The following is a 14,061-nucleotide window of genomic DNA, read 5'->3' on the forward strand; positions in this document are numbered from 1 at the left end:
GTGGCCACCCATAAGCAGTGTCGAGTTTACCAAATGGATGTTAAGTCAACGTTCTTAAATGGTGACCTCAAGGAGGACGTGTACATGGCTCAGCCACCAGGGTGTGAGGTCCTCCCATTCTAAGAACAAAGTGTGTAAGCTCAAGAAGGCATTGTATGGGCTGAAACAAGCCCCCAAAGCATGGTACTAGCAGATAGATAAGTTCTTTTTAAGCTTAGACTTCAAAAAATATGCCTCATATGCTAACTTGTATGTTTACAGGGATGGTGAAAAGTTTGTAGTGATTGTCCTATATGTGGACAACCTTCTTATTACAGGTGACTATGAAGATATGATCAACCAAACTCGAAAGGCTTTGAGTTCTGAGTTTGAAATGATAGACTTGGGCTTGCTACACTATTGTTTGGGAATTGAAGTCTGGCAAGAGCTAGGAAAGATTTTCATCTCTCAGAAGAAGTATGCATGGGAGATCTTGAAGGCATTTGGCATGACCGAGTGCAAGGAGATAGCTACACCTATGGAGGTGAATGCATAGTTATCCATTGAGGATACATTAGCACTGGCAGACATAGGAAGGTACAGGAGGATGGTCAGCAATCTGATCTACTTGTGTAATACCAGACCAGATATCAATTTTGCTGTACTCTTGACTATGGTATCACATACAGTTCTGGAACTTCTCTTGTGGGAAATTGCGACTCAGATTGGGCAAGAGACAGTGATTCCAAGAAGTTAGTTTCTGGTTATTGTTTCTCTTTGGGTTCGTGAATTTTCTCTTGGATTAGTAAAAAGCAGCCAACAGTGGCATTGTCTTCTATCGAAGCAGAGTACAAGGCGGCTTATTTTGCTACATGTGAAGCAGCATGGTTGAGAAGGATTCTATGGCATATGGGAGTGCAAGATGAAGAACCAATTGTGCTAAGATGTGACAATCAGAGTTGCATCGCCATTGCCAAAAATCCGGTGTTTCATGCATGCACCAAACATATAGAGATCCAGTATCACTATGTGTGTGATTTGATGGAGGATGGGATAGTGGAACTGGTCTACTATCCACTAAGGAGAATGGAGTGGATATCTTCACCAAAGCACTTACAAAGGATCTGCTTCAAGTTCATCTTCAAAGACTCGACATTGGGCCGAGGAGATAGTTCACCTATGGGTGGACATTGAGGGGGGGTGTTAGATATACTCAATGCCCCACCCTCATAAGGTTCCACCAATGATCCATGGTGCTCAAAGTTGTAAGGCCCCCATTATGAGGAGAAGCCAAGTGTGAGCCCAAACAGTCATGACTTGTATATCAGATGAGGTCTATGTGACCGGATAGCAAGGTGACCATTGTGGGTCTAATCTTTGGGTTGGACTGAGTAGTTAAGCTAGTAGCAACTCGAGGCACATTGCATCGAGTTACAAGATAAGGGAGTTAAAAGCAACCCCTAGGCCGCTTTCGCAGCCCCTGGCTGGGGGGTCCTAGGGGGGCCAGTGGCCCCCCTTCAAGGGTATGGGGGTAGCGCCCACGGCCCGACGGTAAAGGGAATATTCCCTGGCCGACTAGTGGAGGCTCATATGGTAGGTCCGTCATGCCAACCTAACCGCCTTCACAAGATATAAAATCTAAACCCCTTGACAGCCATCGATCATCCATCTTTCACCCAATCAGAGTTGTTCCAACTAGCCTTAAGCTCTTCACCTATCTTCTGTCTAGATCGCTATCTAAGCTTCACTATGGAAGCGCACGGGTGGACAGAGCCATCTTTGTATCAGTTGTTTGGAGCTAAAGAAATTTTTTGATTCTCCTCTTATCTATTGTGTACTCTCTATCTCTATCTCTTTCTTAGATTCTGTTCTCTATGTTGTGTAATTTTTACACTACTTTCTTGGGTCATGTAGCTTGCGGTTGGATGTGCAGCCTATGTCTTAGAGCCCTACAGGTGATCTCCAGCTTTCTCCTTAATGATTCGAGGCCTCCTCCTCTTCTGATTGTGTGGCATCTAAGAGAGTATTGAGGAAAGCACATTGTTGGGCTTCCAAGCTTATTTGTGTGGCCTCTGCCCTGCTTTCTACTAGCATCTTATCACCTTCTACAAGAGCTAGTTGACTCACTAAGGCTCTTATCTGTCCTTCACTCCTGCCTGCCCATGCGTCTACTCTCCTTTTCATCTCTTCCAAGCTTTCATTATGTCTTTGGGCTAAGGCCCTTATTCTCTGCTCGTGCTCCTCAATTTCTCTTTCTAGTCTTTTTTGCTCTCCTAGCTCCACATCCTCTTTCTTCTCCAACTTGTCCATGTTTTCCTAGTACCTTCAGGCTCTCTCTTCTTCCCTGACTGTGAGCTCCTTCATGGCATCTTGGACCCTCTTTATCTAACCTTGCGCCTCTTCTTGTTGTAGAATTAGGAGCTTGTACTCCCTTTGAAGCCTCATTACCTCTTGATTTTTGTCTTCAAGTTTTCTTTGCCATATCTATCCTCCTGCTCCTCCTTAGCCATGAGCACTGCCTTTAGCTCACTTATTTCGCATTGATACCTAGCTACTTGGCAGGTTTTCTTGAGCTAGAAATCCGCTAATACATCTTTATATGCTTCTATCTCGGCCAATTGCTACCTTCTTTTCCTCTTTTTCTCTTTCTAGCTGGGATAAGAGTTCCTGAACATAGTCATCATACTTTGCAGACAACGACAATGCGGTGGGGGTAGTGGTCGTAGATGCTTGTATCTTCTACCTTTTGGGGTTTTGTCTAGACTCTGCATCCACAGCTACTGATCTTTTTGCTCCAGTCATCACTGGAGTTCCTCCACTTGCACCTTGAGTTGTCTCTTTATTAACCAAGAACTGCACCCAAGCCACAAGGTTACTAGCATCCACCATGGTAGAGGAGGCTCGGTGGGTGCAGAGACTAGGGTGGTAGGTACTAGGACATGTGGGATAGGGTTAATTAGACCCTTGCCCTTTCCCTTGGCTATTGGGGGTAGCATGTTTTTGGGTGCTTGGGAGCTTACGCTTGGTCGAGCTTCTTCATGAGGGCTCGTGGCTGCCAGCTCTTCTTTCCTTGAAGCCTACTCCACTGAGAGGCGAATGGCCAAGTCTATGTCTTCTTCTTCCTTCCTCCTTAACTCCTCAGCCTCTTGCTCTGCTCTTTTCCTCCTCTCCTATTTAGCTTTCTTGGATTGCTCTTTTATTCTTTTTGCCTTCTCCTTTTCTCTTCTCTTTCTTCTTTCTTCAACACTTTTGGACTCAATTTGGGCTCTTAGTAGATCTGCTTTTTCTTTCTTCCTACTCTCTTCTTCGGCCTTCTTCTATGGAGTCTTTTTCTTTGACTTCTTGGCCTCTCCTTGGCTAGATTGTGCTTCCTGCTCTCCTTCTTTGTCACTCATTGACCTCTCGTTGGATTGCTCCTATTCTTGGCATGAAGGGGACCTCTTGCGTCTTGCCAACTTCCTTGTCTTTTTGCACTTCCCCCAAGGCCACTTTGATGATGGCCATCAAGACCCCTCCTCCGAAACCAATGGTAGAGGCCTTTGACGATGACTTCTTCCTAGCTTTGGAGGTCAAGGATTCTCCCCCCATGGGTCTTCCACTTGTGGCCAATGCTTTTGTTGATGTTTCTATTGTCTTTCGCACAAAGCCGTTTAGGTTCACCTCATCGAAGGACTTGGCAGCGATGCTTTCTAGCATTGGCACATTGATTCTACTCATCAATGCATTGTACCTTTGGCTGCAGAACAAGGTGTGCACCATTTTGGCTTGTAGTTGGACTTCAGGGTCAAGGATGTCAGCTAGGCCGATGCCATCGTTGGTGAACATGTTGTACACGTCCCTTTTTTTCTGTCTTTCAACTTTGTTGGGCATGCCCAATGCTCTCTGCACCAACTCGAGACTTAGGTCAAATGTCCACCTGGTGGGCTTCATTCTCTTAATGCACTATGACGGGGCCGCGGTTCTTATTGAAAGTCCAAAGTAATTTTGTGCACTTTTTGTAGTCCAAGGCTTGGCCTACCTTCTTCACATGCTTTTGTAGCTTACACTCCATGATTTGCTTGGTCGCTAGTTCCTCCATGACTATGTCTTCCAAATTCAGGATGTGCCTAAATTTGAATTTGTTGTAGGCCCTTGTCTCCCCACATTGAGAGGCCGTACTTTGCTTGATCTTCCTCTGAGAATAGCAACTTGCTAGTTTTCTCATGTTCTGCAATTTTACAAAAATTTCTAACATTTTTACTCAATCATGAGTTGATTTTTACGCACTCTTTTCCATTTTTGAAGGTTGATTGAGGTTTTAGGGTTTGTTTTTATGTTCCATACCTTTTATCATTCACACCCTCCCCCCTTAGAGATGAGAAGAATCATTCCTAGGATTAGAGGTTGAAGGGTGAAGACCATTCAGCGCATGCTCGCTATGTTTCACCTTCACATGAGCCAAGCGTAGAAGTTTGGGTTGTACTTCATTTGAGCATAATGGTCCATGTCGATAAGTGATGCTTATGTGGGTGAGGTAAGTGAGGACATCCGTGAGGAAATCATTAGAGTCCATTCGGCTGGCAATGTGTAGCTCCTCCTTGGTCAACATGCGATCTAAGTAGGGATGAGTCATGATGAGCTCTTCAAGGGGCCAATTGCAAATGGTGGTCAACACCCTATAGGAGGTTGGGGCTGCATAAGTTGTCATATTTCGAGGTCTTGATTGCGCCTCTCTACTCAGCATTGGTCATGATTTGGTAGCCTTCTTGCTCCCATTGGAGTCTAAGAGCATACCATTGTCGCAAAAAACATGAGTTGTTAGCAACCATCTATTTCAGCTTCGCGATTTCTTGGTTGGTGGTAGGGGTTGTGCCCTTGGCATAAAACGTAATGAGGCGTTGCTTGCGTGCTTGTTCATGGGAAATATCGATGTCCATGAGTTTCTCAACTGCCTGGGAGCCTTAATGAATACAAATTCTGATTCTTCCCAAGATCAAGGCAACGTGCGTACCTCTATTGTTGCTAAAGGCTTGTCTAAGAGACCTAGGTCTAGTCGGTCATAGCTTTTAGCAAGTGTGGTAAACGTGGCATCCAAACGCTGAAGGAAACCAACTAAGTCATCCCCTGTATTTTTAGCTAAGTGTGTGTCCAAGGTAAGAATTGAACATCATTCGTAAGAAGGTTTAAGGCCTGCTAGGGACTAGGTTTTGATTAGACTCGATAGCTCAATGGCTAACATCTACAGTTGCGACTGCTCTAGAGTGTGCAAATTTGGCCTCTCATACATAGGCTTGGTTTGGGATTCTAGCTTTGTGTTGCCAGATGTTTGTGAGGCTTGAGTAGCACTAACAATGCTGGGTTGAGTTGGTTTGAAGTCAGAAAGCTACGATTTCATTCGATATACTGGTTGAGGTTTTGGGTCAACAGTGTTGGACTCTATGGGCTTCGTAGCTTGAGCTTTTTGTGGCCTTAGTACCTAATCGATCGTGCAGCTCTATATAGTCGGGTTTGAGGGTGGTGTTTGAATAGTACCACTGGTCAACTTAGCTTTAGGCACCCATATCCAAGCATTGCCCTTGTAATAACCTTGCACTTGCAATATGTTCTTGGGGACCCATCACAACTTGACCATTCGTCAGTGCCTATAGTTTCTTCTTTGCCTTCTAGGTCTTGAGTATGCATTCCTAGACTTGCAAGGTCATGATTGCATGCTCCTAGGTGGTAGTCCTTGATGTTTAGGCACCCACTTGAAGTGTGGTTTAGGGGCCTTAGCTTTGATCTCAGCATTGTGTTGACGGTGTGGTGTGGCGGGTTGTGACAAGTCTCAACCCCCCTCCTTAGACTTGGTGGTGGGTTTCTCTACTGGTGGCTTCATGAGCTTTGATGGAGCTACACTATCTTGTTGAAAGCCATGACTATTCGTACATTGTCGATAGTAGGGTGAATACATTCCCATAGTCGACATTACATTGGGCTTTCTTTTTAAATGAGTGTCCTAACAACGATTCCTGACCAACATCTTTTATGTTCGACAACACATAAAAGATTATGGGTATGCTTTCAGACTCGATAGAGGCTACTACTTTGCACTTTCTTAGAAGGGCCTATGATCGACCCCCAAATGGGTTGAGTTTGGCATTGGTAGGTTGTAGTTGTGGGTAGCCAATTTGAGTCCAATGATCATCAGTTAAGATATTGAAATCATATCCCTCATCGATCAATGCATCAAAGGTATGTGTCTGTTGGGCAACAATGACTGTTATGCGCAAGTAAGTGGGTGCTACTACCTCCTTATATTCCTCCTCAATTTTTGTTATTGTGGCAATTCGAACTTTCACAGGGGGCTCTAGCATGGGAGGCTCGTGCAATGGATGCATGGAAGGGTAGTACTTCTGTATGCGGCTCCCGTTGAAGAAGCCTATGCCCTCTCCATCTAGGGTCTTGAGCTCTACATTGCCAGTTCGGCTAATAGTGTAAACTCAAAAAGGTCCTGATCCCCTGAACTTCATCTTCTATCTATGGCCCCTTATCGAATACAACAAACTAAGTCACCCTTTCAAATTCTCGCTACTTGCCGTGCTTGTCAAACCAACTCTTGCGATGTGCCTTTTTGCGAAACAACGCTTAGGTGGCTAGAGGTCAAGTCTCTGATAAGTGTTCTACCTCGATCAAGTGGTCAGTCCATGCCTCCTTTCCGTCCCATCTCTTAGATGGCTACTCTCAGGCTCAGGATAAAGAACTCTACAGGTAGAATGGCTTCAGTCTCATAGGTTAACTTGAAGGTAGTTTGTCCTACCGCTATTTTATAGGCTATTCGATATGCCCATAAGGCTTCCATTAGTTTGTTGTCCCAATCACTACGCAAGGCAAAGACCACTTTGGTCAGGACGTTCACTAAGATCTTATTAGTAGACTCAAATTAGCCATTTGCTTGAGGTTTGTAGGGTGAGGATTTTTTATGGATGATTAGAAAGGAGCGATCACTTCATTAATGAAGTGCGTACCTTGATCACTAACTAATTCGACGAGGCAGCCAAAGCATGAGATCATCTGCTCCCAAAGAAACTTAGCAATGGTTCTAGCATTGTTTTTTCTCATGGCTCGTGCTTATGTCCACTTGGTGAGATAGTCTATAGCAACCATGATGTACTTGGCCTATGAGTACTGTATCGTAGGACTAATCGGCCCAATGAAGTCAATTTTCCATTTCTCGAATGGTTTTCTTGAGATGATTGAACTTAGCTCCATTTTGTCCTTATGAACGTGTACCTTCGTCTATTGGCACTCGTCGTCGCAGTGCTTTACAAATCGTGTTACATCTCGAAAAAGAGTAGGCTAGCACAATTGAGATTGCAGCACGGTAGTCATGTCTCCGCTAAAGTGCCCTCCTATAATTCTGTCATGTGCTTCTTCTACTTTCACCCATTGGTAACTGTGATGTTATCTTAGGTATGCCTTGGCATTACAAGATTAGACCTCTTCCCAATTTTGTTAAGAAGACCCTTGCATTTCAATTCAAGTGTCGGAACATAGTATGCATTACTGATGTTGAAGATTGACATGTGCAAATGGTTAGCCATGTTAGCATTTCTAAAGAAATGAAGAAAGCTATTTCTGTGTACGTAATTTTTGTGAGAGAGTCAAAAGAAGCTAATGATTCAAGGGCACTTGATGCATCTAATGAACACACAATACCAACTAATGCTTCTAAGTCTCATACTTTAAAAGAACCCCTCTCTTTAATTGATCAAGCCAAACATGATTTTGTTAAACAATATGAAGATTGTTTTGGCGATTCACTCCCAAGAGAGTTACCTCCTAAGTGCTCGGAAGATCACACAATTAATCCTATCCCAAGCAATTCACCACCTAACCAACTGCCTTACCGAATAAGTGCAAGGAGTAAGTGCAAGTCAGCAACAAGAGGAGATCCTAAAACAAGTAAACGAACCATTGGAAAAAGGGTTAGTTTAACATAGCTCTTCTCCATACTACTCTCCAGTCTTACTTGTTCAAAAGAAAGATAGTTTTTTCTATATGTGCATAGACTACAGATCTTTGAACAAGAACACAATCAAGAATCATTTTCCTATCCCAATGATAAATGATACCTTAGATAAGTTGCAAGGAGCTAGTATCTTTAGTCACATTGATCTCAAGAGTGGCTATCATCAGATACGGATAGCAGTTGAAGATGTTCATAAGATAACTTTTCGTACAACATTTGGACTATACGAGTTCTTAATCATGCCATTTGGTTTGACTAATGCACCTACCACATTCAATCAAATGATGGAGAGAATTTTCAAACCTCACTCAAAGTTCACATGTGTCTTCTTTGTTGGTGACATTATAATATTTTCACGGTCTAAAGAAGAGCATAGAAAAAATCTGTGTATTGTTTTTCAAGAGCTTCATAAGCATAACTACAGGTCAATGCTAAGAAGAGTGAATTTTTCCTTTCGAAAATTCATTACTTGGGCCATATTGTTTCTCACAATCTGGTGAGAATGGATCCTGAGAAGATTCAAACCATTGTTGAATGGCCTACACCTACTTCTATACATGAAGTTAGAAGTTTCTTGGGCCTATGTTCATACTACAAGAGCTTCATACAAGGTTTTGCGTATGTTGCATCTCCTCTACGTGACCTTACTAAGAAGCAGATGCCTTTTCGCTGGGGATTAAGGCAACTACAAGCCTTTGAAAGAATTAAGTTCCTTGTGACTCAAGAACCAGTTCTTCAAAAACCTTTTGAAGTTCACTGTGATGCTTCTGGCAATTGCATTGGAGTTATGCTTAACCAAGAGCATCATGTAGTAGCATTTGAGAGCCAACGCCTCAAGGATCAAGAGCTACATGCTCCAGTATATAAGAAAGAGCTTCTGGTGGTGGTACATGCTCTTCAAGTATGGAAACACTATTTACTTGGTGCAGATTTTGTTATTAAAATACATTACCAAAGTCTAAGATACTTCCTCACTCAGAAGAAGCAAAAAGGTCAAAAGGGTAAAGTGGTTAAGCTTTCTAATCGCTATTATGGCCCTTTTAAGATCATAAATAAGATAAACAATGTGACTTTTTATTTGGATCTACTAAGTCATTGGAACATTCATAATGCTTTTCATATAAGTTTTCTACATCCCTATATTGGAGAACCTCCAATGGAACCAATCAAGGAAGATTTACTTGTTATAGAAGAAACACAAGAGTTCCTTATACCTGAAAGAGTTTTACACCATCAGGACAATACTCTAAGGTCAGGTAAGGTATTACGGAAGTATCTAGTTAAGTTTAAGAATTATCCCCCATTGGATGCCCTATGACTGCTAAGAGAGAACTATAAGACTTTCCAGATCTTCTTAAGGACTATGTATAACCTCTAAAGTTGAGGTCAACTGTTTAGAAGCCAGAGGGATGTTACTAAATTGATTGCTTATTACATATTCTCTATTGATTACATTTATGTTAATAAATTAACGACACACTTTTCTTTAAGTGTTGATGATGATCGAGCATGGCCATGAGACCATTTAGAGATCAATATTCCTAGTGCATCCCTTAATGGGGTGATCAAAGCACTGTGACGGGGATATCTAGTACAGGCAGTACAAGTTATGAAGGGGGAAGGAAGTGTCTGCCAAGTGAAAGAGTGTACACAAGAACCAAGGAGTTACACATAAATGAAGATGGATTGAGTTCTAAGAAGAGGAAGTGCATTAGCATTGTGTATATGTATTTACATATGCATTTGGGGACGCCTGGGAACGTTTACTTGTGTGTAATGAGCATTGCATTCATTTGGGGTCATCCTCTCCCTTACAAGTAAAGGTTTGAGGTCTTTTCTCTCTTAATGAATTAAGGAGATAAGTAATTCTTTCACTAAGAAAAACGAGAGAGGTAATTCTCTCACTAAGAAAGACGAGAGACGTGATCCTCTAAAAGTGAGGAGAAAAGTGATTTTCTCTTTCTAAGGTCTAAGAAGACACAAGCTTTTGTGTGGAAGTCAATCTCAATGTTGAGGCCCAAGGCAATCTAATAAACTCTCCTTATCTATGGCTCAAGGTGGTTGCATGGACCATAAGTTAAGAATAGAGTTTAAAAAGCTGATTTTCTTAAAATAGACATGGTGAATCCATTTTTAAAATATCTCGCGATAGAAATCAGATCTCTAAAAATGATCTGGGTGAGTTATCAGAAATGGCGAGATCTATAACTTTTGTGTTGGATGTTTTTCCATCCGAGAAACTCATAGAGAGATATTCCAAATTTGGTGCTACAAAGTAGGTCCTAGAACAGCCACATCTTTGATGAAGATCAACCTTTCCAATATTGGCACCCAAGTCTCTCTCCAAGAAGAGAAGCTCTTAGAGCCTATAAAAGGAAGGCTCTCCTTGGCTGTGGAGGAGGTGAAGAAAGCATCACTTTGCGTGCATGCAAGAGGAGGAGAGAAGGCAATTCAAGTCTCACAAAGTGTTACAGAATGAAATCAAGCACCAAGAAGAGAGCCCTACACATATTGTGTAGGAGAGAAAAAGAGAAATCAAGAAGATCAAATGATCCAACTTCCGAGTTGTGCAAATGCTTATCGATTGTATATTGTGCAAGGATCTATGTAAGTTCAAGCTCGCCAACCCTTGAGTTGTGCAAGTGTTGGGGAAGCTCTACTGAAATCAAGCTCCAAGAGGAGATCCCTACACATATTGTGTAGGAGAGAAGGAGAGAGTCAAGAAAGATCAAAAGGTGCCAACTTTCAAGTTATGCAAGTGTTAGCTATTTGTATACTGTGCAAGGAACAGTGATCTTGTTCCCAAGATCTACAAGTTAGGAACTAGTTTATGTGTAATGGAAGAGCTTGCTCCTTGTCAATAATATAATCCACAAGGGGGGGGACTGGCCCATCTTCCAATCCCTAGTGTGTTGTCAATCCCTCCATCTCTCTCTCTTTCTCTCTACATCTTTCTTTTCTCTCATCTGTTCTCTCTCTGCGCTAGCAGAATATTCACCATATATCTTTTAAGTATATAAGAAGGCCGAGCATGTGTCTCGGATCTTATGACAAGTAACCAACCAGATGACTTAATAATAGAGGACAAGGGAGCGAAGCCATTGTGGTTGTTTCTGGGACTACAATGCCTCGTGTAAGACCTAATCCCCATACTATTGTTGAGCAGCTTTGTAGAGAGTGAATAATAGAGAGAATGGAAGCCTTGCAAGAGCTAGTGTCTTTTCTAAAGCTATAATTGATGTTGAATCAAAGAAGCAAACTAAAGGTGCAGCTAATGATACAAAAACATTGTTTGCACTAGGAGGCTTTAATACCAAGATTTTGAAGAAAGTAAGGAAAGGAAGCTTGTGCACAATTCAAGAGAAGGATGGGTTTTCTATGTCTGTTAAGAAAGAAGATGATGACTATAAATCAAAGGAGTAGCAAGGATCATGCACTATTGAATTGATGTTAAAAGACACTATAGAACACTCATCACAATCAAATAACAAAGCATGGGAGATGCAAATATCATGCTCTAAGTGATACCCTCAATAGAAAGATACCAACACATACTTCACCTAAATGAGCTTCTTAGAGATATGGCTGCTATCCATAGCATGAAACAAGGGCCATCAAGGGAGCCTAAACATGTAGAATATTGTCATATCTATGATGTAGCTATGCTATAACTTGAATAGGTAGAATATTCCTAAATGTTCTGCCAATGGATCCAGTTGGGGAAGGCCCTCAGAAATGGTCAAGATTTGGCTTTATCAAGGCAAAATCTGGAGCTTCAAACTTCAAGTTTGGCTACATGTTTAGATGGCTTTGGGAATAAGCATGCATTTGACTTAAATTCATTAAGTCCTAGTCAGTCTAGGTCTTCAATTGACTCTCACTTGACTTTGAGGCTTTCTTGAAGATATATGTGTACTTGTTAAAGAATGGAGGCTCAAAGGTTGGGCTCCCAAAGAATACATTTGGTTTTTTAAAGATAGCATCAACAACCCTTGCCCAGATGTCCAAGGCTCAAATCCATATTCCTCAATCAGATTGCTAAAAGAAAGATGTTCAGTCTTAATGGAGAATCAACATGCTAATCTAAACTTTGGAGATCATCCTCATCATTGACATCAAGAAATACACATTCCAAGCAAGGATCAATGTCAAGCTTATTTTGAGGCTAGTTACCCGAATGTAATCTTGAAGTACCTTAGTTGGTTAAGATTTGAGGATGATTTTCTTGAAGGTGAAGGCAAGCCTAATAGCAGACTAAAGCCGAGAAGATTAGTAGTACTAATTGTTGTCCTGATTCATCCCAAAAGCTCCTTGAGAATTGAACGTCAAGGGTACGTTATCTATCATATATATTCCTACCCTATAGATTGTTTCTTGCTTGAAGAGCATTATATTGTGATGCATACTGAGCCAGATCTTGAAGTCTTAATTACTTCTAAAATGTGACTATCTTCTCAACTATCCATAAGGACCAAACACTTGATGCAGCACATCTACATTGATCATGGTTCTAAAGTACCAGTCGATGCATACAGTGGTGTTGCAATGGACATGTAAAAGGCGATTCTACACAATCTGCTAAAATCATGTTTTGGATTGGGACACAAAATATGGATGATCTAGACAAATTTGCTGAAAATTTTGTTCAAAGCATTGAGAAATAAGGGAAAATATGTCAACTCCCAATGAGAAGGAATATGTTACTATGCATATTCTTGAGTTGACAAGGACCGAGGTGGAAGCCAAGATTGCCATTCAAGTGTTCACACTCAAGCTATACCTTTACTTGTAGCATTAGCTAGGTCAGAAACATTGGCTGCAAAAATTAACGTTGTAGGCATATTCATGACATTATGTGAGGAAGATGAGTGGAGAGTGAAGATACTAGTTGGGGAATGTATACCTTGATTACTTGCCTTACTAGAAATTAACTTCAAAGATACTATAGAGGGCATTGTACTAAAATTGTGGGAACTACTACAAACAAAGCAAAGGTTGAACCCTTTGTTGAGGGTGTGACAGTAGAGACATTGCAAATTTTGTGTGACCATATTGAGGGATTTCGGCCAACAACACTTGAACCAAGGGGTGGGTAGCATGAAGAGCAAGATGTACAAGTTGATGACATGGTAGTTGAAGAATCACATGAGGCACTCATGGATGTAGATGGTTATGCTAAAGGTTTTGAAGTCTTGAAGGAACCTCATGGGATAATCTTATTGACCATCGGCTTATCTTAACTTGGGTTTACAACAACCATTGAATGCATATGATAATGAGTATCTTGATCATGATTATGATTATCGGTATATGTAATGATGATGTAACACATGATGTGGGCATACATGAAGATGATGATGGCATTATGCTTCCCTATGACAGGAGGGATTATGGATGTGATTATGGACTTGACTATGGGGATAATTCTTTGTATCCATTTGATTTGAGTGGACATGAGCATGTGATTCATGGCAATTCTCTTCTTTTGGATAATCATTATGTTGGAATACATTTTGATCCATGAGCTGAATGGATTTCTTTGGGACCTCATTAGGCCAAGATCCATCCCAAGGAAAATTTGTTATCTTTACGAGGCTCTTTTGGTTGAGGATTAGTCAACTATGGCTCTATTTTAGTGTAGGGAGACTGCATGCAACTCGCTATTTACACCATATTTTACTCTGAACTCTAGACAAAAAAATCCAACCAACATGGACTAAAAGCACTTGACAAGAGCTTTGTTTTGATGTGTAGCACACCTTGATTGGAGTTTTCTATAGAAAATTGTATCAAATTTACCATAGTAGGGTCCTATAGTAGACAACATGCTATCCATTATCTGCAAGTGCCTTTTATGAAGCTATAGTGGCCAAGTTCTTGGCTCAATTAGCTTACTTGGTCTACTTGATTTTCCATTATAATAGAGTAGTACTCTATCCCATACATTGTAATAGAGTGGCCAAGTTCTTGGCACTATCATCTTACTTGGTCTACTTGATTTTCCATTGTAATAGAGTAGAACTCTATCCCATACATTGTAATAAGTCCTAAATCTTTTTTTTTTAGGACAAAAACATTTGGATAGGGATAAAACA

This window comes from Lygodium microphyllum, chromosome 21 (genome assembly GCF_053477565.2).
Source record: "Lygodium microphyllum isolate KBCC chromosome 21, Lygodium_microphyllum_v1.1.10, whole genome shotgun sequence".
Lineage (NCBI taxonomy): Eukaryota > Viridiplantae > Streptophyta > Polypodiopsida > Schizaeales > Lygodiaceae > Lygodium > Lygodium microphyllum.